General features: G+C 38.7%; 1 protein-coding gene and 1 long non-coding RNA gene across 4 annotated transcripts in view; one reads left to right on the plus strand and one right to left on the minus strand.

Moving 5' to 3' along the window:
• The window catches only part of LOC105513369, a 23,429-nt gene extending 16,878 nt beyond the window's left edge, over positions 1-6,551 (minus strand). The window contains exon 1 of the long non-coding RNA XR_001002008.1: positions 6,425-6,551. This is a non-coding gene — a long non-coding RNA (uncharacterized LOC105513369). The remainder of the gene's footprint in view (positions 1-6,424) is intronic.
• The window catches only part of XRCC4 (X-ray repair complementing defective repair in Chinese hamster cells 4), a 303,267-nt gene continuing 290,239 nt past the window's right edge, over positions 6,513-19,540 (plus strand). For 2 of the 3 annotated variants that reach the window (XM_011944217.1, XM_011944218.1), the window contains exon 1: positions 6,513-6,719. The gene's annotated coding sequence lies outside the window, so the exon portion shown is untranslated. Of the gene's footprint in view, positions 6,765-19,540 lie in introns of all 3 variants that reach the window. The other variant, XM_011944219.1, reaches the window with a different exon arrangement.

Below are 19,540 nucleotides of genomic sequence, written 5' to 3' on the forward strand. Positions count from 1 at the left end.
AAATCTTAAAAAGAAACCACTGAAAACATTAGGAATAGAAGACGGAAAATATAAAAGTGCAAAAAGAAACAATGAGAAAAGCAAAAGAAATATACACATCAATATAAACAAGCTGTGCCTAGAGAGTGCTCAATGACTGGTTACTAAGCATACTTAATCTGCAGAAAGGAGAGACTAAATCTACAGTATTTTCATTAGTTTTGGATCACTTGGACACTATGTAGCTTATTTATTTTTAGGATTACCAAACAAATTGTTTAACAAATTTGTTGATTAAACGCCTTGTTTATGCATAACACTGTGTTGGAGCTTCAAATGTTGACTGCCTCTTACATGGGAAATAAATTTTTATTGACATACTAATTCCTCCAGTTTTAAAACGAAAATTAAATATGAAAGACAACATTTTAAAACTCCAAATAGTAACACTTTTACTTGTATTAATATTTATTTCTTTTACATGAAACTAGTTTATCCCTTTTTGGGGGTGGAAGGGAACACAGAAATGACACTCCTGACCTGATTGTGATAAAAATTATTCAGCATTAGAAAAGTGGGTCAGCATTTATCATTTAGAAAATCTAGGTCAGGTCAGCATTTTCCATGTAGCCTCTTAAAACGGAAAACATGAAAATGCAAGGATGTTAGTGTGCATATGAATGCACAAACACGCATATATCTAAATTGCCCAAAGTAAGTAACCAGTATTGGTTGAAAAGATTTTCACTAATACATAAAAATTATCAACATTCTCTTTTGGTGTTATTAGCATATACATTTAAACTTTGTTGCTTATCATGTGGTAGGGTGATATTGTACCAAACAGACAAGTAATCTTCGTTTAATTTGAGAGCAAGAAATCAGGCTTGATTAATATTTAGATACGAACTCATCACCCATTGCTTCTCAGCAACAGTGGCCACTAAACATTTGGGTTAATGAAGTAATCCAAGTATATAAACTTGACCTTAGATGAATCAGCATCTCATATCTCTGTCAGTTTCATTTCATTTGTAAAATGAGGGGGCTGGATTAAATAACCATTTGTTAAGACCGGTCCTATTTTTAAAATGTACAGAGACCTTTTCTACTTAATACTTTCCATTTAACAACTTTCATGGATATGATGAGTAAAACTACAGTTCAGAGTAGAAGCGCCTGAACTGTTTTCCACTGGCAACACTGATTTTGTAGCTATTTTCATCTCATTATCATGGTACCTACAATTAATTTGCTATGTTTGTGCTGCTTCGTTTTGGAGCTATTTTATACACACCTCAGATCTAAAGATAAGGCAAAAGGGTGTCAAGAGTTATTAAGAGAAGGCATACACAAAACAATGATAAATGATAGAGTGAAAAAAATTAGAATAAATGCTTCATATATGTCTTTGATAAAAAGACTGGACAAGAGAAAGTATTCTGAAGGACAAAGAGCAAAGCCTGTTGTAAAGTACTTTGACCTTGCAACCAAGAAAAAACAAAGACTGATAAAATGTCCTATTATATGGCAAGAAATCTAATTGCTTATTAGAACCACTTGGAGCTTAAAAAGCCATCATTGCCCAGAAATTTGGATTTAACTGGTCTGGGTATCTATAGTTTCTTGAAACTCCCTGGAAGTTTTTCGAGACGGAGTCTCCGTCTCTCACCCAGATGGAGTGCGGTGGCGTGATCTTGGCTCATTGCAATCTCTACCTCCTGGGTTCAAGCAAGTATCCTGCCTCAGCCTCCTGAGTAGCTGGGACTACAGGTGCACGCCACCATGCCTGGCTAATTTTTTTGTATTTTTAGTAGAGATGGGGTTTCACCATGTTGGTCAGGCTAGTCTCGAATGCCTGCCTCAGCCATCTGGAAGCTTTTATTTGCGATTGGTATTCAAAAACTTTGCTAGAGAAGATCAGCATCCATATCAGGTTCCTATTAGCCTAATGCAGTGGTTATCAAAAGTGTAGTTCATGGAACCCTTTCATGGGTTCATAAGATCAGAACTATTTTTATAACACTAAGATACTTGCCTTTCAACTGTGATGCCATTTTCATGGATGACGCAAAAGCAATACTAGCAACAGAATTATTATCTAAACTGCTACCTCCTCACCCACCCATGACATTAAAATGTTGCTTTTCTTCTTAATATTTTTGTGCAATTAATGATACTGTTGCATAGAAAGGGCACAGCATTTTGTGACAGATCGGTTCAGTTTAAATCTTAGCTCTGCTATTTATAAGCAGTGTGATCTTGGGCAAAGACACTTAGCTCTCCGCATCTGTTTCTTCATATGAAAAATATGGCCAATAATACGTCTTTAATAAAACCTTGTATAAAAAACACCTGTCAGAGTAGGTTCTTAACCAACACAGTAAGTCCTCACTTAATGTCATCCACAGGTCCTTGGAAAATGCAACTTTAAGCCAAAAGATGTGTAACAAAACCAATTTTACCACAGGCAAATTGATACAAACACGAGTTAAGTTCCAATGACATATTTCTGGTCACAAAAGCATCACTAAACTTCCAAATAAATATCAAAACCCTTCTAATATTAAACACTGAAATAAATATGAGTTATACATCCACTTAAGAAAGATTAATAAAAACAAGTAAGATAGCTGGCTATATGCTATTTCAGTTCAGTGTTGAAGGTGCCGGCAGCCATCTGAGTAGCTTTGAGTATAGGACATCATTCCGGTGCAGAGCACTCAAACTAGGAGAGTGTAGACACCTCAACAAACCTAATGTATACATCTCTGGGATGTGGGAAGGAACTGGAGTACCCAGAGAAAATCCATGCAGACATGGGAAGAACAGACATGAAGACAACATGCAAACTCCACACAGTGGCCTCAATTGGGAATCCAGTTTCTTCCTCATGAACGTTATTGAGGATCTGCTGTATTTCTTTCCCATCCAATAAATCATCCAAGCTGGAGCTGTGCTTCATCACCCTTCACTAAGTACCTTCAAAATGATTTTCCTAGTTTTCCTTTCCTTTCAACCCAACTGCTCATCAGAGTTGAGACATTCAATCATCGTATACCTGAACTATAGCACTTGTTTTCAAGCTGGTCTTCCAGATTCTAATCTTCCTCCATTTAAATATACTCTCTCTATGCGGTTACCAGTTGGTTTTCTAAAATGCACACCTTTTATTTCCCTGCTCCAAAGCCTTTATCAAGTAAGCAATTAAACATCATCAAAATATAAAGTGTCTGGCCTGGCACAAAGCTCTTCAAAATCTGGCCCTAATCTTTCTAGCCTCATCTATACTTAACTTCTTTTTTTTAATTCCTGCCACATTGAGGCTCCATGCAACTATTGAACTTCATGCCTTTTGTTCCCATAACTGCCATTTCCTTTATCTATGGGATACAGATCGCTGTCCCACCTCTAGCTAATGACCCTAATACTCTTTAAAATACAGGTGAGAGAGAATTACTTTCTTTCTTGGGGACATCTCTCAAGCAGTTCCCAGCCAGAACTACTCCTTCCACTGTGTTTAATGATTTTCTACATATCTTCCGCTACAAGAGAGAAAATACTTCACATCTATTCTCTGGAGACTCAGTTTAATTATGAAATGTGGGCAATCATTCCTACTTTGCAGAGTTTGTGAAAATCACTTAGCACACCAAGAAAAAGACATGAAAATAAACTCTCTTACAGTTAACCAAGTAAAGGATGGGAACTGGGCATGATTCTAACTCTGTTTGGCTCAGTCTAAACCCATGCTCTTTCCACTACACGTGTTGTCATGCTACATCATAACAGAAAACAGATGGAATTCACTTATTTAATCATCTCCCCCCACTGGACTGTGAAATCGTTGAAGACACTGAGCATGTCTGTATCCCCAGACTCTTTTTTTTTGAGATGGAGTTTCGCTCTTGTTGCCCAGGCTGGAGTGCAATGGCGAAATCTCGACTCACCGCAACCTCCGCCTTCTGGGTTCAAGTAATTCTCCTGTCTCAGCCTCCCAAGTAGCTGGGATTACAGGCATGCGCCACCACGCCTGGCTAATTTTTTATTTTCAGTAGAGATGGAGTTTCTCCACATTGGTCAGGCTGGTCTCCAATTCCCAACCTCAGGTGATCCACTCACCTCGGTCTCCCAAAGTGCTGGGATTACAGGTCCAGATTCTTAATGGAGTACTAACTCTAGCTGGCACTACGACTGTAGAGATTAAAATACCTAGTCTTTAAGAATTCTGCCTAGAGAGGGAGAAATGTAGGCAACACCTTATTGCTGTTTACTGTGAAAAGGGTTATGTTAGGGGGATACTGGAAGTATACATGAATATCCCTATAGATACCTAAAGAGAGTAGAAGAAAATAGAAAAGGTTAAGGGAGGCTTTTTGGAAAGAGATGAGACATGAGAGAAATGCTGAAGGATGTTAGGCATTGGGGGAAACAAGGCATTCTGAAATTTTTTAAAAGTATTAATTCACAAGTGCTACAATTACTGTTCATCCTGACAGATGTAAATTATTACTGCTGATAAACATTTTGTCCTTGAAATGCTTTTTAAAAAGATTCTTGGCTGTGGCGGTGGCTCATGCCTGTAATCCAATGGCATATTTCTGGTCACAAAAGCATCACCAAACTTCCAAATAAATATCGATACCTGGGAGGCTGAGGCGGGAGGATCATGAGGTCAAGAGATCGAGACCATCCTCGCCAACATGGTGAAACCTCGTCTCTACTAAAAATACAAAAATTAGCCGGGCGTGGTTGTGCGCGCCTGTAGTCCCAGCTACTCAGGAGGCTGAGGCAGGAGAATCGCTTGAACCCTGGAGGCAGAGGTTGCAGTAAGCCGAAATTATGCCACTGCCCACTCCAGCCTGGGCGACAGAGCAAGACTCCATCTCAAAAAAAAAAAAAAGATTCATTAAAATACAGTAATTCAGGTTTATTAAGTCATGAACATTGGATTACCTCACAAATAAACTAAGTTTAGGTGGAAACTCAAAGATACTGAGACACTAATCCAGTTCTTAAACTGCTAAGTTCGCCTCCTTGAAACCTCACTTCGTAGCTCTGCCAACAATGTACTTTTCACATCTCACAGGAATGAAAAAACACCTGCCAGTTGTTTCTGTTTTCCACCTGTCTGATTTATATATTTATACTTATAAGGAACAAATCACTAAGACTTATTTCGTCCTCAGTTACGTTGTGTTTCTATCGATAACAACATGAAGATTTCGGGCATCTGGACATTAAAATAAGTTTGAGTCTTGGCTTTACAATCTACTAGGTGTGATCCAAGGCAAGTCAGTCTCCTCATGTTTCACTTCTTTCACTTGTAAACACCTACTTAGAAGTTGTGGTGAACTTGGTATTTCCATGCTTATGAACTGATTTTTTGAAAAGAGTCTGGTACATAGGACTTGATAATAAATGAAAGTACTTGCTACTTTTGGAAAAACAAGCATGACAAGATAGTTTATATACTGATGATCTTCAGCACAGTATACGCATCTTGTTTTTAGCTAGTCTGATAGTGAGACAATAAAAAGAGTTAACTTTGACTTGCACTACGAGTAAAAGAATTCAACTTCAGTTTTTAGAAAGATGTAAAAGAATTAAGAGTGATACCCTTGCTAGTCTCAACTGCCATCTTCCCATCAGGTGGTAAATTCGTCCAGAGAAGAAACTGAATTATTGCTATATGGGATTCTGTAGCAACTTCTGTGAACGTGGGCTCATAATTTTTCACCATGAGACTCAAGCTTTTTGGAGTCATAGTTGGTTTTGGGTCTATTCGCAGGCACGCATCCTTTGCCCAGAAATATACACAACATTTGGCACACAGACCTGGAGGTAACAGAGGAGGAAGGTCTGAGGCTAGACACCACTCCAATAAGTATATTAAGCCCCTAGAAAAGCAATCCACCTTTGCAGAGAACTCTTAACTATTAAAACCTATAGCTTGTAAAGTAGCATTTTCAAAGTTGAGAGAATAATGTGGAAGGGTCCAGAAGGCTACTGACTAAACAGCTGAAAACGAAGGTATGGAGTTTGGTGCCAAAGGAACCTCCCCACAAAATCAAATAGTAACACCAGAGTAAAGCCCCTAGGGTGAGATAAGGAGATGCAAGAAAACAAGCTGAAACTCGAGAAGCTCTAATGCTTCAAAGCTTCAATGACCCCAGATAATCTACGCAGCCAACGTGTTAAAACACAACAACGCATTTTTTTTTTTCCTAAACAAAGTAGGAAAGCGGACTTTGCATGAGGGGCGGGCTCAGCGACCCAGGAGTCTTTCTTGGACAGTCCGTCCTGTTTCTCTCTAGTTGACCGTGGAGGGACCACATGGCTCCAAGGGCCACACACCCCGGGCTGCCGCACAACCTCCAGCCCTAGTCTAGATCCACAATCCCTTCTCGAAGATTAACCGCGACCCGGCAGCCGCAATTCTTACCATAGCGAGGCCGGCGATACTGCAGCCACGTCACCCTTCCGGGCCCCAGGCGGAAGAGGCTGCACGCCCCGTCTGCCCTTCTCGTCCTCTCCAGCCGTCCGGTTGGGCTTGTCACGGCACCGCCTACAGAGCCGGGCGATTAAGACGCTAGGATAGGCTTCTCTCCACCGGAAAAGGCGGGATTTATACCACGCCCCGCAGGCCGGCGGAAGTAGCTGATGCTCTCATTGGTTGCAAGAACTTGATCTGTGAAAGCGGGCGTTTCGGAGGAGACCGGAAGTACAGTCACGGAGAGGTAGGGTCCGGAAGTGGGGGTGCCTCTTTAAATAACAAAAATATGATTTTCTGTTTTTATCTTTTGCTTTCTTTTTAGAAAAGTTCCCTGCTACTTACCCCTAGAACTCCACAGTGTGAGAATCCCCCTCAATTTGTGAGCTCCCGCGCCTTCCTCTTGTGGGCTTTTGGGGATGTTAGGGTTCCCGGCATCATCCTCAGAGTGCGAACCTACCTGTTCACCCTCTTTTCAGTTTCTCCATTTGCATCTGGGGGATTCTTGGGAATGCGAAGCACTTTTGAAATGCTCTGTGTTAGTTGTGGGATTGGGAGGACAGTTGAATCCAGAGGGTAGTGTTGAATAGGCTGTTTGAGCATTTCCCCAGCAGCAGCCTGTCCTTTCAGTCCCCAGATATTGGTAAACTGTGGGTTCCATCCAGGCATCGTGACTGAAACGTACTAGGCAATTTGGGGTCAGGAAAGAACTTTCTCTGGTAACCAATGGGAAGGAACTGCCCATTACGGACTGCAGCAATTGATAGGTACTTCAGAGAGATCAACTGGCAAGACAAATGACAAGCCAACTTTTAATCAGTAGTAGAATTTAGCTTTTTCTGATTTTAATTATCCCATTAGGTGAGGTTCTGTTACACACACACACACGCACACGCACGCACGTTTTTCTTTCTACGTTTTATCGATGGAGAAACAGGAGCTTTGACGTGTTTGAATTTGCGTAGTTCTTCGAATTCTGATAAAGTATTAGAAAGGAGAGTTTTTCACTCTTTGCCCTCTTAAGGCAACCTGTTGGCTCTAAATGTGTGGTGTATTTTTTCTCAGGCAGCAGAGGGTTCCTTTCAGAATGTTTTCAATTTTTTATTTATTGACTTAGAAGGTGGATAGAGAGAAGGTAACTCACGTGAGATGTTGGTTTATGAGCTGTATTCGGCCTATGAGACCCTTTTGTATTTAGGGCAACACAAATGATTAGAAGATTTGGGATTCTGCTGTTTGTGTTTACATCGTTCACTGGGGCACACAAAGGTTTTGTTTTAAACTCTAACTAACTTGATATTTGTGTCTGTTATATTGAATTGTCAAGAGTTGGTCGATTACACAAATTAGCAAGTATTTACTGGGTGCCTGCTTTATTCATAGATCTTGAGATTGCAGCATAGGAACAAAGATGGTCTGTTCTTTTAAGGAATTTAATAACGTTGTGGGAGAGGGGAATAAGAAAGGTATAAAAAAAATACAGTACTCTCCACCTAAGGAAGAAAAAAGTCTTTTAATGTTCTGTCTTGTAATTCCTTTATATTATACCTTTTAGGTCTTGACATTCAAATTAAACAAACCTGGTTTAGCTATGGAAATTATGTTGTGCAACTTATCGAGCTTGGCTTTTAGGGTAGTAAATTTGTCTGTAGAAATAACTGCCCTTGCTTTCATGTGAAGATTGTCTTGATCTTTGTTACACTTAAGAGTAATACTTCTGTATGAAGCTCTGCTTCAGGCTACCTGTGAAGAGCATCAGAAAGCTTAACTTGTTAGAGATCACAATTGATTTGCTATGTCTATATATTTTAATTAACTTTAGGCCATGACTTCTTATGTACCTGAGCTTCAAAATAGTAAAGAACGACATTGCCAGTTTTTAAGTTATCCATGGAGAGAAACACATGTGCCAATAAATGAGGCTGAACAAATATGTATAATGTTTATTGCATTTATATAAAACATCAAAGTTAATCTGACGTGAGTTTTTTTGGGAGGTGGTAGTTTAGCTGCATCATCTTACATAAACCCCCTACTTTTTGGTTTTCAGATTATATCACAATTTCAAAAGTCTTCCTGGCAGCTTTGCAATGAATCCTCGTTTAAAACCATCTTGGATCCTTTCCTTACTAGAAATAAAATCTGACTGTGTTATTCCTTTGTTCAAAAATTATTATTTATTTTTATTTTTGAGACACGATCTTGCTCTGTTGCCCAGGGTGGAGTACAGTGGCACAATCATGGCTCACTGCAGCCTCAACCTCCTGGGCAGAAGCGATCTATCCTCCTCTCTCAGTATCCCCAGTAGCCGGGACCATGGGTGTATGCCACCGTACTTGGCTTATTTTATTTTATTTTATTTTATTTTATTTTATTTTTTTGAGACAGAGTCTCGCTCTGCCACCCAGGCTGGAGTGCTGTGGCCGGATCTCAGCTCACTGCAAACTCTGCCTCCCGGGTTCACGCCATTCTCCTGCCTCAGCCTCCCGAGTAGCTGGGACTACAGGCGACTGCCACCTCGCCCGGCTAATTTTTTGTATTTTTTAGTAGAGACGGGGTTTCACCGTGTTAGCCAGGATGGTCTCGATCTCCTGACCTCGTGATCCGCCCGTCTCGGCCTCCCAAAGTGCTGGGATTACAGGCTTGAGCCACCGCGCCCGGCCTATTTTATTTTTTGTAGAGACGGGGCTCACTATGTTGACTAGGCTGGTCTCTAACTCCTGGGCTCAAGTGATCCTCCCATCTCAGCCTCCCAAAGTGCTGGGATTACAGGTGTAAGCCACTGTACCGCGTCTGACCTGTTTAAAAATTATTATCTCACCTGCATCTGGAAGAATATTTCCAACTTTGGTTTCTTGGGTATATTTGAATCATATGTAAAAATAGTGGATATTTATATTTTTCTGTGGAGCCAGTGCACAGGTGTCCTCAGTGTTATGAGGATTAAACGAGTTATTACAAGTAAATCATCTAGGCAAGTGTTTGGCATACAGTAAGCCCTCAGAAAGTGTTGACTATTATTGTGCATGGCTTTGGTAAATTAAAAGTCTCTGGAGAGGAGGAATTATAATGGAGGAATTGTTGAATTGCATATATTAGGCACTAAATACAGTAGTCCCTCCTTATCTGAGGTTTTGATTTTGACAGTTTCAGTTACCTATGATCAACCACAGCCTGAAAATATTAAGTAGAAAATTCCAGCCAGTTGCGGTGGCTCATGCCTGTAATTCCAGCACTTTGGGAGGCCGAAGTGGGCGGATCACTTGAGGTCAGGAGTTCGAGACCAGCCTGGCCAACATGGTGAAACCCCATCTCTACTAAAATACAAAACTTAGCCAGGTGTGGTGGCATACGCCTGTAGTCCCAGCTACTCAGGAGACTGAGGCAGGATAATCAATTGAACCCAGGAGGTGGAGGCTGCAGTGAGCCAAGATTGTGCCACTGCAGTCCTGCGTGGGCAACAGAGCGAGTCTCCATCTCAATTAAAAAAAAAAAAATTCCAGAAATATTTCATACATTTTAAATGGCATGCCTTTCTGAGTTGTGATGAAATCTTATTCCATCCCATTCCATTTAGCCCGGGGCCATGAATCATCTCTTTGTTCAGCATATCCCTGCTGTATAAGCTTCTTGCCTTTTAGTTGCTTGGTTATCAGATTGATGGAGGTGGTATCACAGTGTGTGTGTTTTAGGAATACTTATTTTACTTAATTATTGCTTCAAAGCACAAGGGTAACGATGCTGGCAATTTGGTTATGCCGAAGAGTAGCTGTAAAGTGCTTCTTTTAAGCAAAAAAGTGAAAGTTCTCCACTTAATAAGGAAGAAAAAAATATCATATGTTGATGTTGCTAAGATCTATGGTAAGAACAAATCTATCTGTAAAATTGTGAATAAGCAAAAAGAAATTTATGCTAGTTTTGCCGTCACACCTCAGACTGCCAAACTTGTAGCCATAGTGTGTGATAAAAGCTTAGTTAAGATAAAAAAGGAATTCAATTTGTGGGTAGAAGATGTGAAAAGAAACATGCTCAGATTGAAGGCAGTTGGGGCCTTCCCCTGGGGCCTTGGGATGTACACTCTTGGATAAGGAGAGGACTGCTATAAAAGGTTTTAGTATTAAGTTGGTATTGCATTTATATCACCAGACCACTTTCTCCGCATTTTCTCTTTTTACTTTGTTGCTAGTGTTAATGATAGGGTTGATTTACATTACTTTTTACATTACCTTCCTTTTTTCATTCACTGTTATTCACATATATTGAAAGACAATTGTTCTACTTTTTTCCTCTCATCCTCAGCTAGCCTCCCTAACCTCAGGTAGAGGTTTTTCGTGTTCGAGTGTTAGTCCTTTTTTTTTCCCCCCTTGTTTTCATTCTCTTCCCACATGGCTTTTGAATTCAGACTGAAATGTACGTGAGGACCAAAGTTAATACAATTTTATTGTGTTAGGGATTTTTGTTAAATAAGTAGATTTTCAGCTGCCCTTGTCACACACAAACAATAAGGTGGATGGTAGGTGTTAATCTCCTTCACTAAAGTAACCATTTTACTATTTATATGTATCCTAGAATGTCAAGTTGTAAACCTCTTAACCTTTCTCCATTTTCAACCCCATTTGTTTGCTCTTCTCTGCAACAAAAATCCTCTAAAGAGTTTTCTATGCTCCAAGTCCCAATTCCTCTTTTTCTACCTCTGCATCTTCATTTGCATATTTAAAAGATATCTTGAACTCAGATATCCCAGACCGAACTCCTTTCCTCCCAAACCTTTCCCATTCCTTCTCATCTGAATTGATGGCAGCTTTATACAGCCAGTTACTCAGTTGAATCTTTGGAGTCATCCTTGACTCCTTACTTTCTCTTGTATTCCAACAATTCCTGTTGGCTTTTTCTATGAAGTATATCTAGAATTCAACAGTTTTCTACTATTTCTGCTATTAGTATACTGATCATCTCTTGCTCGGATTTTTTGTTATTATCCTGTATCATTTCTTGCTTACATTACAGTAATTGTGTTCTAGTCTCTGCTCTTTTCAGTCCTTGCCTCCCTACAGTCTATTCTCATATGTCAGCCAGAGTGATACTTTTAAAATATAAATCAAAAATTGTACATTTACATGTAAGATTCTAAATGCAGTATGTTATCCTAGATTGGATCCTGAAACAGAAAGAGGTTATTAGTGGAAAAACTGGTGAAATCCAAATAAAGTCTATGGTTTAGTTGATAGAAGTGCATCAGTGTTGGTTTCTTAGTTTTGATAAATGCACCGTGGTAGTATAAGATGTTAACATTAGAAGAAACTGGGTGAAGGGTATCTGGGAACTTTCTATTATCTTTGCAACTCTTCTGTAAATTCAGAATTATTCCAAAATAATATACAGAAGAAGTAACATTACTTTTTTGCTTAAAAACCTTTCGTGAATCATTTGATTCATAGTAGAAGCTAACAGCCTTACGTTGGCTTACGATAGTCTACATCAGTCTTGTCCAACTTGTAGCCCACAGGCTCCATGTGGCCTATGACGGCTTTGAATGCAGCCCACCACAAATTTGTAAACTTTCTTAAAACATTATGAGATTTTTTTTTTTTGACCTCTTTAGGTATCATTAGTGTTAGTGTATTTTATGTGTGGCCCGAGACAATTCTTCCTCCATTGTGGCCTAAGGAAGTCAAAAGATCAGACACCTCTGCTCTACATGATCTGGTCTCTCATTACCTCTCTGACTGCATGTCTTTGTGTTCTCTCTCCCTTTGTTTCAGCCACACTTACCACCCTGTTTCTTAAGTACACCAGACCTGCTTCTACCATAGGGCCTTTGCACTGACTGCTTCTTCTATCCAGAATGCTTTTGGATCCATACAGCTAATTCCTTCATATCTTTTACATGTTGCTCAAAAGTCACCTTTGCAGTAAAACATATCCCAACCTCCCTATTTAAATTGCAGCTTTGCAACTTCCATAGCACCTACCCCTATACTCTCAGTCTCCTCCACCCTGTTTTCTCTCCTCTTTTTACTGCAACATTTATCATTATTCTATATATATTTTACATATTTGTTACATGTATTTTTAATTGTGTTCCCCTATTAAAATGTAAAATCCATGACGGCAGGCATTTTTATCTGTTTTGTTGTCTTATGCCACATTCTAAAGCATTTGTGTGAGGCATAGAAGTACGCAGTAGGTTTTGGTTAAATGAATGATTGACTTGATTGGTGTTTGAATCTGTAATTTTTTTTTTTTTTGCAGATGGAGTCTTGCTCTGTTTCCCAGGCTGGAGTGCAGTAGTACAATTTCTACTCACTGCAACCTCTGCCTCCTGGGTTCCAGCAATTCTCCCGTCTCAGCCTCCTGAGTAGTTGAGATTACAGGTACATACCACCATGCCCAGCAATTTTTTTGTATTTTTAGTACAGATGGGGTTTCACCATGTTGGCCAGGCTGGTCTGGAACTCCTGACCTCAAGTGATCCACCTGGCTCAACCTCCCAAAGTGCTGGGATTTATAGGCATGAGCCACCACACTTGACCATGAACCTGTAATTTTTGATTTGCAGTCTGAAACACTGAATTATTTATCACTTCCGTATATCATGCTATTTCTTGCCTCTAAGCCTTTACTCACGTAGACTCTTCTACTTGGAATACCCTTCCTTATCTTTCTTCCTCTACCCCTAAGTTGTTTTCACCTAACCATTTCTCTTTAGAGTCATATAATATTAGATGTAACTCAAGGAAGCCTTCCCTAAAATGTTAGGACAGGGTGAGTGCTGCTTTTCGGAGGAGCTCCCTCCCTACCTCTGTATTTTACAAACTTATATTATAATTCTCTTAGGGTGTCTCTATTTCAGTAGAGAGTTGCGAATGTGTCTTACTGATCTTTGGGATATAAAATCCTGGTATATTGAAAGTGATCAGTGAATGTTTTAATGCATTAATGGCATGATGAAAGACACTCAGCTATGAAGCATAGTTTTGATTTCAACCTGGGTCTTTTGAGTGTAAAATCAATGGCTTATTTGCTATTCCTTGTTTCTTAGGAGAGAGGTGGCTGTCTTTAAAATAATTGAAAGGTACTGTATCCTTTTATACAAGTAGGAGAGAGTTAATGCATTTTATAGCCCTGGATAATTTGTTCCTTGTCATTGTTGAAGCTCACAGCCCTGATGAAAATGAGTTGAGCTTTTTTCTAAGGCATTGGCTGAAATCATTGATCAGGGTTCAGTTGTAGACAGGAAATTTTTAATGTTGATGAAATTAGGCACTTTTCGGGAGAAAAATGTTCTTGAGGTTTGTGTTGCCAGTAAGAAGAAATACATGCCAAAGAAGAAATACATGCCAAAATTCCAAACTGTTCATGAGGCATTTATGTTATTACTAGATGCCATTACTACCAATAACTTCGTATTACGTTAAACTTCTGCTTGTGTACCACTGGGAAATCCCAGAGTGTTTAAAGATGTTGCAAAGATTTTCTTTCAGCAATACAGAGATTTGCTCTTAAGATTGTTTTAATTATGATTAGTTTGTTAACAGTATCTCTGACATGTAACACAAAATTAAGTAAACTAATTTTGCATTTAAACTACTGTTTGTTTAATCCTAGATAATGAGCTAGACTTCCCAACTACTCTTTATGATTGGCATTCTGAATTCAAATTGCCCTCTGAATATCGATCATTGTTGTCGCAGCCTATAAACTAAACTAGTTTTATCTTTACCTAGCCCTTAAGATTAACAAAAAAGGAAATAGATTACCTGTATAGATTCTGAAAAGGCTTCCACATTAGTAATGTGGTTGCAAATGATAATTGTGCTTGAGATTAAGTAATCAAAAACAAATATTACCTGGAGGACGTTGTATCCTGAGTTTGTGTTCATTTCCATAGCTTTGCTAATCCTACAGAAGTGACTAAAATGTTGAAGTAAGCAAAGAGTTCAATCTGGTCTTGTGTGAGAGGATGCTATTAACTTACTTGTAATTTTACCTGAGCAGTGAATGAGGATTTTATGAGATAAAGAAGAACTTGCTCAATTGAAACAGAAAAGCACCTGGCTGCTAAGAAATAAGATGCAACCATTGTTGAAATTTGTCAAAGTCTTGACAGTATAAATATTGACATGCTGAGACATGTCAATATTTACCATAGAATTTGGAAGTTGCCAAGTTCCTGTTTAAGAAATATGACCCTAGCATTGGACACAGTATATCAATAAATACGGAATATGTCCAAATGAACAGCTGCTCAGGGAAAATAAAATTACATCTATCTAAACTTCGAGGCACTTAAAAAGTTAAAGTTAAAAGTTTGTGTTTTTTTCTGGTAATTTTTCGGTAGATGCTTATATGATATAGTATACTAATAGAGTTCCATGTATGGGTTTAACATAAAAATGACAGTATCGTTGCTGTTTATAAATTTGTAAATTAGCTGTGCTATGAAACGCATCTATAAATTGAATTTTAAAAATTTGCCTAGTGTTGTGTTTAGGAACCAACCCTTCATTTTCAACATTGTTCTTAAGGAGAAATTGGCTTATCATGACTTAGATATTAATTTGGGGAGACAAAAGTTCATACTCTGAGAACTTCTTAAATGGCAACATAGAAAATAGAAGTTTTTGCACTTTAGATGTGATAAGGAAAATTGACCTTGTTTTCATTATCTGACAAACATGTCTCAGTACAAAATCATATCATAAATCACCACTGTTAATTCCCATCTGAATATTACTATATTTTAACAAAGAGCTTTTTGATGTGAATTAGACATTTGAGCTTTTATATCAAGTCATTAGAACCACACAATCTTACATTCTTTTGCAGACTTCTAGAAGAAGTTTAAGCTTAGCAATTCTTTGAACGAGAGTCCTGAAACAATCTTAAGAACATAAAACATGGGTATCAGGACTTGTTTTCTCATTGCTTCTCCTTTCTAATGGTAGCAATTGGTGACTTTTAAATAGTAATCTAATTATTTAACCACTTCATAATATTGTATGAGTTCTTAGAAGAAGTGAATGATTTATTAAGTCCATATAATAGCATACGTTGTAATTAGCTATAGAGTTGAGTTGACCCTTGAACAATACAGGGGTTAGGGACGCCAACCTCTCAAGCAGTTGAAAATCCGTGTATAACTTTTGGCTCCCTCAAAACTTAACTACTAATGGTTTATTGTTGACCAGAAACCTCATCAATAACATAAACAGTTGATCAACTGTTATATATTTAGTGTGTTATATGCATTATGTACTGTAAACTTACAATAAAGTGAGCTAGAAAAAAGTAAATGTTACTAAGAAAATCATAATGAAGGGAAAATATATTTACTATTCATTAAGTGGAAGTCAATCATCAGGAAGGTCTTCATTCTTTTCTTCATGTTGAGCTGCCTGGGGAGGAGGAGGAAGAGAAGGATAGATCTCGCTGTCTCTGGGGTGGCAGAGGTGGCAAAGGTAGAGGAGGTGGAAGAGGAGGCAGGAGAGGCAAACACACTTGGTATAACTTTTATTGAAAAACTTTTGTGTGTAAGTGGACCCACACAGAACAAACCTTCAGTTGTTCAGCGATCAACTGTGTATGTGCCTTAATTTAATTTCTCAGTTTTAATCTGGTTGTTGTTGTTGTTGTTGTTTTTTCAAAAACAGTTTTCTAAGTCATTAGCTGATGCTCTCTCTTTCTCATTTTGTCCTGAATCAAAGAAATCCCTTAGATATTAAATCAGACATACCTGAACCAAATATTCTTACCTAACTGCCTAAACATGATCTTTATATTCTGGAATGTTCTAACTTGGTTGAATGTTTTTGGCCATGAGCTAAATAGATATCTCTGTTTTATATAACCTCTAAACAAGGTTTAATTTAAAAATCAGGCATTTCTAGGCCAGGTGTGGTGGCTCACACCTGTAATCCCAGGACTTTGGTAGGCCAAGGCAGGTGGATCACCTGAGGTCAGAAGTTCAAGTCCAGCCTGGCCAACATGGTGAAACCTCATCTCTACCAAACATACAAAAATTAGCCAGGAGTGGTGGTGCCCGCCTGTAATCCCAGCTACTTGGGAGGCCGAGGCGTGAGAATCGCTTGAACCTGGGAGGCAGAGGTTGCAGCGAGCTGAGTTTGTGCCACTGCACTCCAGCCTGGGTGGCAGAGTAAGACCCTGTCTCCAAAAAAAAAAAAAAAAAGCATTTCTAAATAACAACAGCCCTATAAAATTTGTCCTGGTTGGCCGTGCACAGTGGCTTACACTTGTAATCCCAGCACTTTGGGAGGCCAAGGCAGGTAGATTATTTGAGGTCAGGAGTTCAAGACTAGCCTGGCCAACATAGTAAAACTCCATCTCTACTAAAAATACAAAAATTAGCTGGACGTGGCGGTGCATGCCTGTAATCCCAGCTGCTCGGGAGGCTGACGCAGGAGAATTACTTGAGCCTGAGAGTTGGAGGTTGCAGTGAGCCGAGATGGTGCCACTGTACTCCGGTCTGGGTGACAGCGTGAGACCTTGTGTCAAAAAAAAAAAAATTTTTTTTTCCAGGTCATAGCGTGTTCATTGTTTCAGCAAGCAAGATGTCATACTAAAATACATGAAAAAATTAATACAATCTTATCTTTGAAAATTTAGTAATTTAGCAATTTATTTTGGTCTATGTCTCTTCACTTGGTTTGGAGCTACATGCCTTGTTAAAATAAAAAGCATGTACCTCATTTTTCTGGATATTTTGTATTTCTGATGTTTCATTGGGCATTCTTGTACCTTGGCCAAAGTGGAATATTTATGCAGGCAGAATTGAATTTAATAATATGCATTTCAATTGTTAAGGAAAGATAATTTTCAAGGCATTGGAATTGTATCGTCATTGCTACTGGTGAATCTACTAGTTGATTGTTGATATTTCATTTTCTGAACATTGGATTCCTCAGGCAAACCTTCTCTTATACCTCTTATTTTTGTGTATATTGGTCCTGTATTTTTTTTACCTTAGAAAATATAGCATCTTTGTATGTCATTTAGCAGGTATTTGACGTATCCTGTCATTATTTTATTACTACTTTAACTCTGCTGAAGCAAAATTATATACTATCTTGTATATATTTACTTTTTTTAAATAACTAACAAGTTTAATTATAATTTATGTAGAACTCTGTAGTGTCATGTTCTCCGAAGTGGATGAAAATTCCTTTTTTTTTCCTTGATCTGCAGGAGTTCTTATTGAACACAGAGTTTCCACATACTGCTTCCTTAATGAATGATTGGTGGATGGAGTGGAATTTTTACAACTAACATTCTGCAGATTGATTTCAGTTCGTTATTTCAACTTAATGGGAATTTTTAAAACATATTAAGTGACTCTGAAACTAACTTAACTTTGAACAACTTTCAGATCAGCATTTTAAATTTTGCAGTGCAAAATTGCTTCACTTGCACAAAGTAGTGTGGCTTCATTTGTTAATAAACATTTCACTCATTCTTTTGGGGAAGTGTTTGATTAAAAATAATATTTTTTTCTAAGACATATAACATTCCCAACTTCTCCCTAATGAGAAAATTTTTTGTGATAGTTCTGTAGTTTGAAGATTGTTGATGCATGTAACATTTCCAACTTATTTCTAATAAGATAATCATTCTTGATTGTTCTGAAGTTTGAAGATTATTGATAATTTCACTTCATTTTCACTTCATTGTACTTTATAAGGCAGGAACATGTTTGATTTAGTGCTATTTCAGAATCCTTTGAAGAATTCTGACAATCTTTTTTTAGTATTTCGTTTCAAAATTGATATTAAGTTGTAGCCATAAAGAGGCCACCAATTGATTAATCTTTCTGATCAATAAGGTAATTTAAAGAAACCCTTTTAGCTGTGTGGCCTTGTTTCACTGCTGCCTCTGGAGATAGTGCCAATTTTGCAGTTAACTAAGTGCTATCAGACACTACCCTTGTAGAAGCACAGCCTCCTAAATTGTGATACCTTGATAACAAATGACTTCTAATCTGGATTAATTTTGTTGCTTGCTTCATTCAAATGTTGGAGAGGCCAGCACTAGGGAATCTAACAGAATGGTACTAGAATTTTGAAACTATCAAAGTTCAATTTCAAACAGCCATTAGCTGAGCTTTCTGCTGAGTGATTCAGTGTATATAATTCAGCTCCAGGCCCTTTTCATCAGGAGAAGAACTGGCAGAGAATCTGCTGATCATGATTATTCCAATATCGTTCCTATATTAAACTCTCTTTTTTCCCCCATTGGGGGAATAAGATAACTGACTTGGGATCCTTGGAGGCCAATCATAACTCCAATTCTCTGATGTCAAGTGGATATTCAACAACTCAGTCCAATTCAAACACTATCTAGGGTTAGTGTCAGATCCCACAGGTTCTGGGCTCAGTCCCACAAAATTGCCCCCACTTCAGTTGCCAGTCACAAGTCCCGAGTCACCTATACTTTTGACCAACCAGTTATAAATCGAGGTTTCCCATGATATCACGCTTCAGATTTGAGAATTTGCTATAATGGCTCACAGAAGTCCAAAAAATGTTTTATTTACCTTTACTGGTTTAGTACAAAGGATAGAACTTAGGAACACCCAAATAAGAGATGACACATAGGGAAAGGTATGGGGGGAGGGGAGCAGGCCTTCAATGCCCTTCTGTGGGCGTGCCACCTTTCAGCACCATGATGTGTTCGCCAAACGGGAAGCTGTTCACATCTCCTTGTTCAAGAGTTTTGTTTTTTTGAGACACGGTTTCACTCTGTCACCCAGGTTGGAATGCAGGTAGCACAGTCATAGCTCACTGTAACCTCAAAGTCCTGGGCTCAAGTGATCTTCCTTCCTAAACCTCCGGATATGTTTTGGCTATTTCTCCACCTAAATCTTATCTTGAATTCCCACATATTGTGGGAGAGACCCAGTGGGAGGTAGTTGAATCATGGGGGCACGTCTTTTCCGTGCTTTTCTCATGATAGTGAATAAGTCTCACAAGATCTGATGGTTTCATAAGGTAGGGGGAGGGCTCCCTGCACAAGCTCTGTCTCATTGCCTGCTGCCATCCGTGTAAGATATGA

The sequence above is a fragment of the Colobus angolensis genome, unplaced genomic scaffold (genome assembly GCF_000951035.1).
Source record: "Colobus angolensis palliatus isolate OR3802 unplaced genomic scaffold, Cang.pa_1.0 Scaffold23, whole genome shotgun sequence".
In the NCBI taxonomy this organism is placed as follows: Eukaryota; Metazoa; Chordata; class Mammalia; order Primates; family Cercopithecidae; genus Colobus; species Colobus angolensis.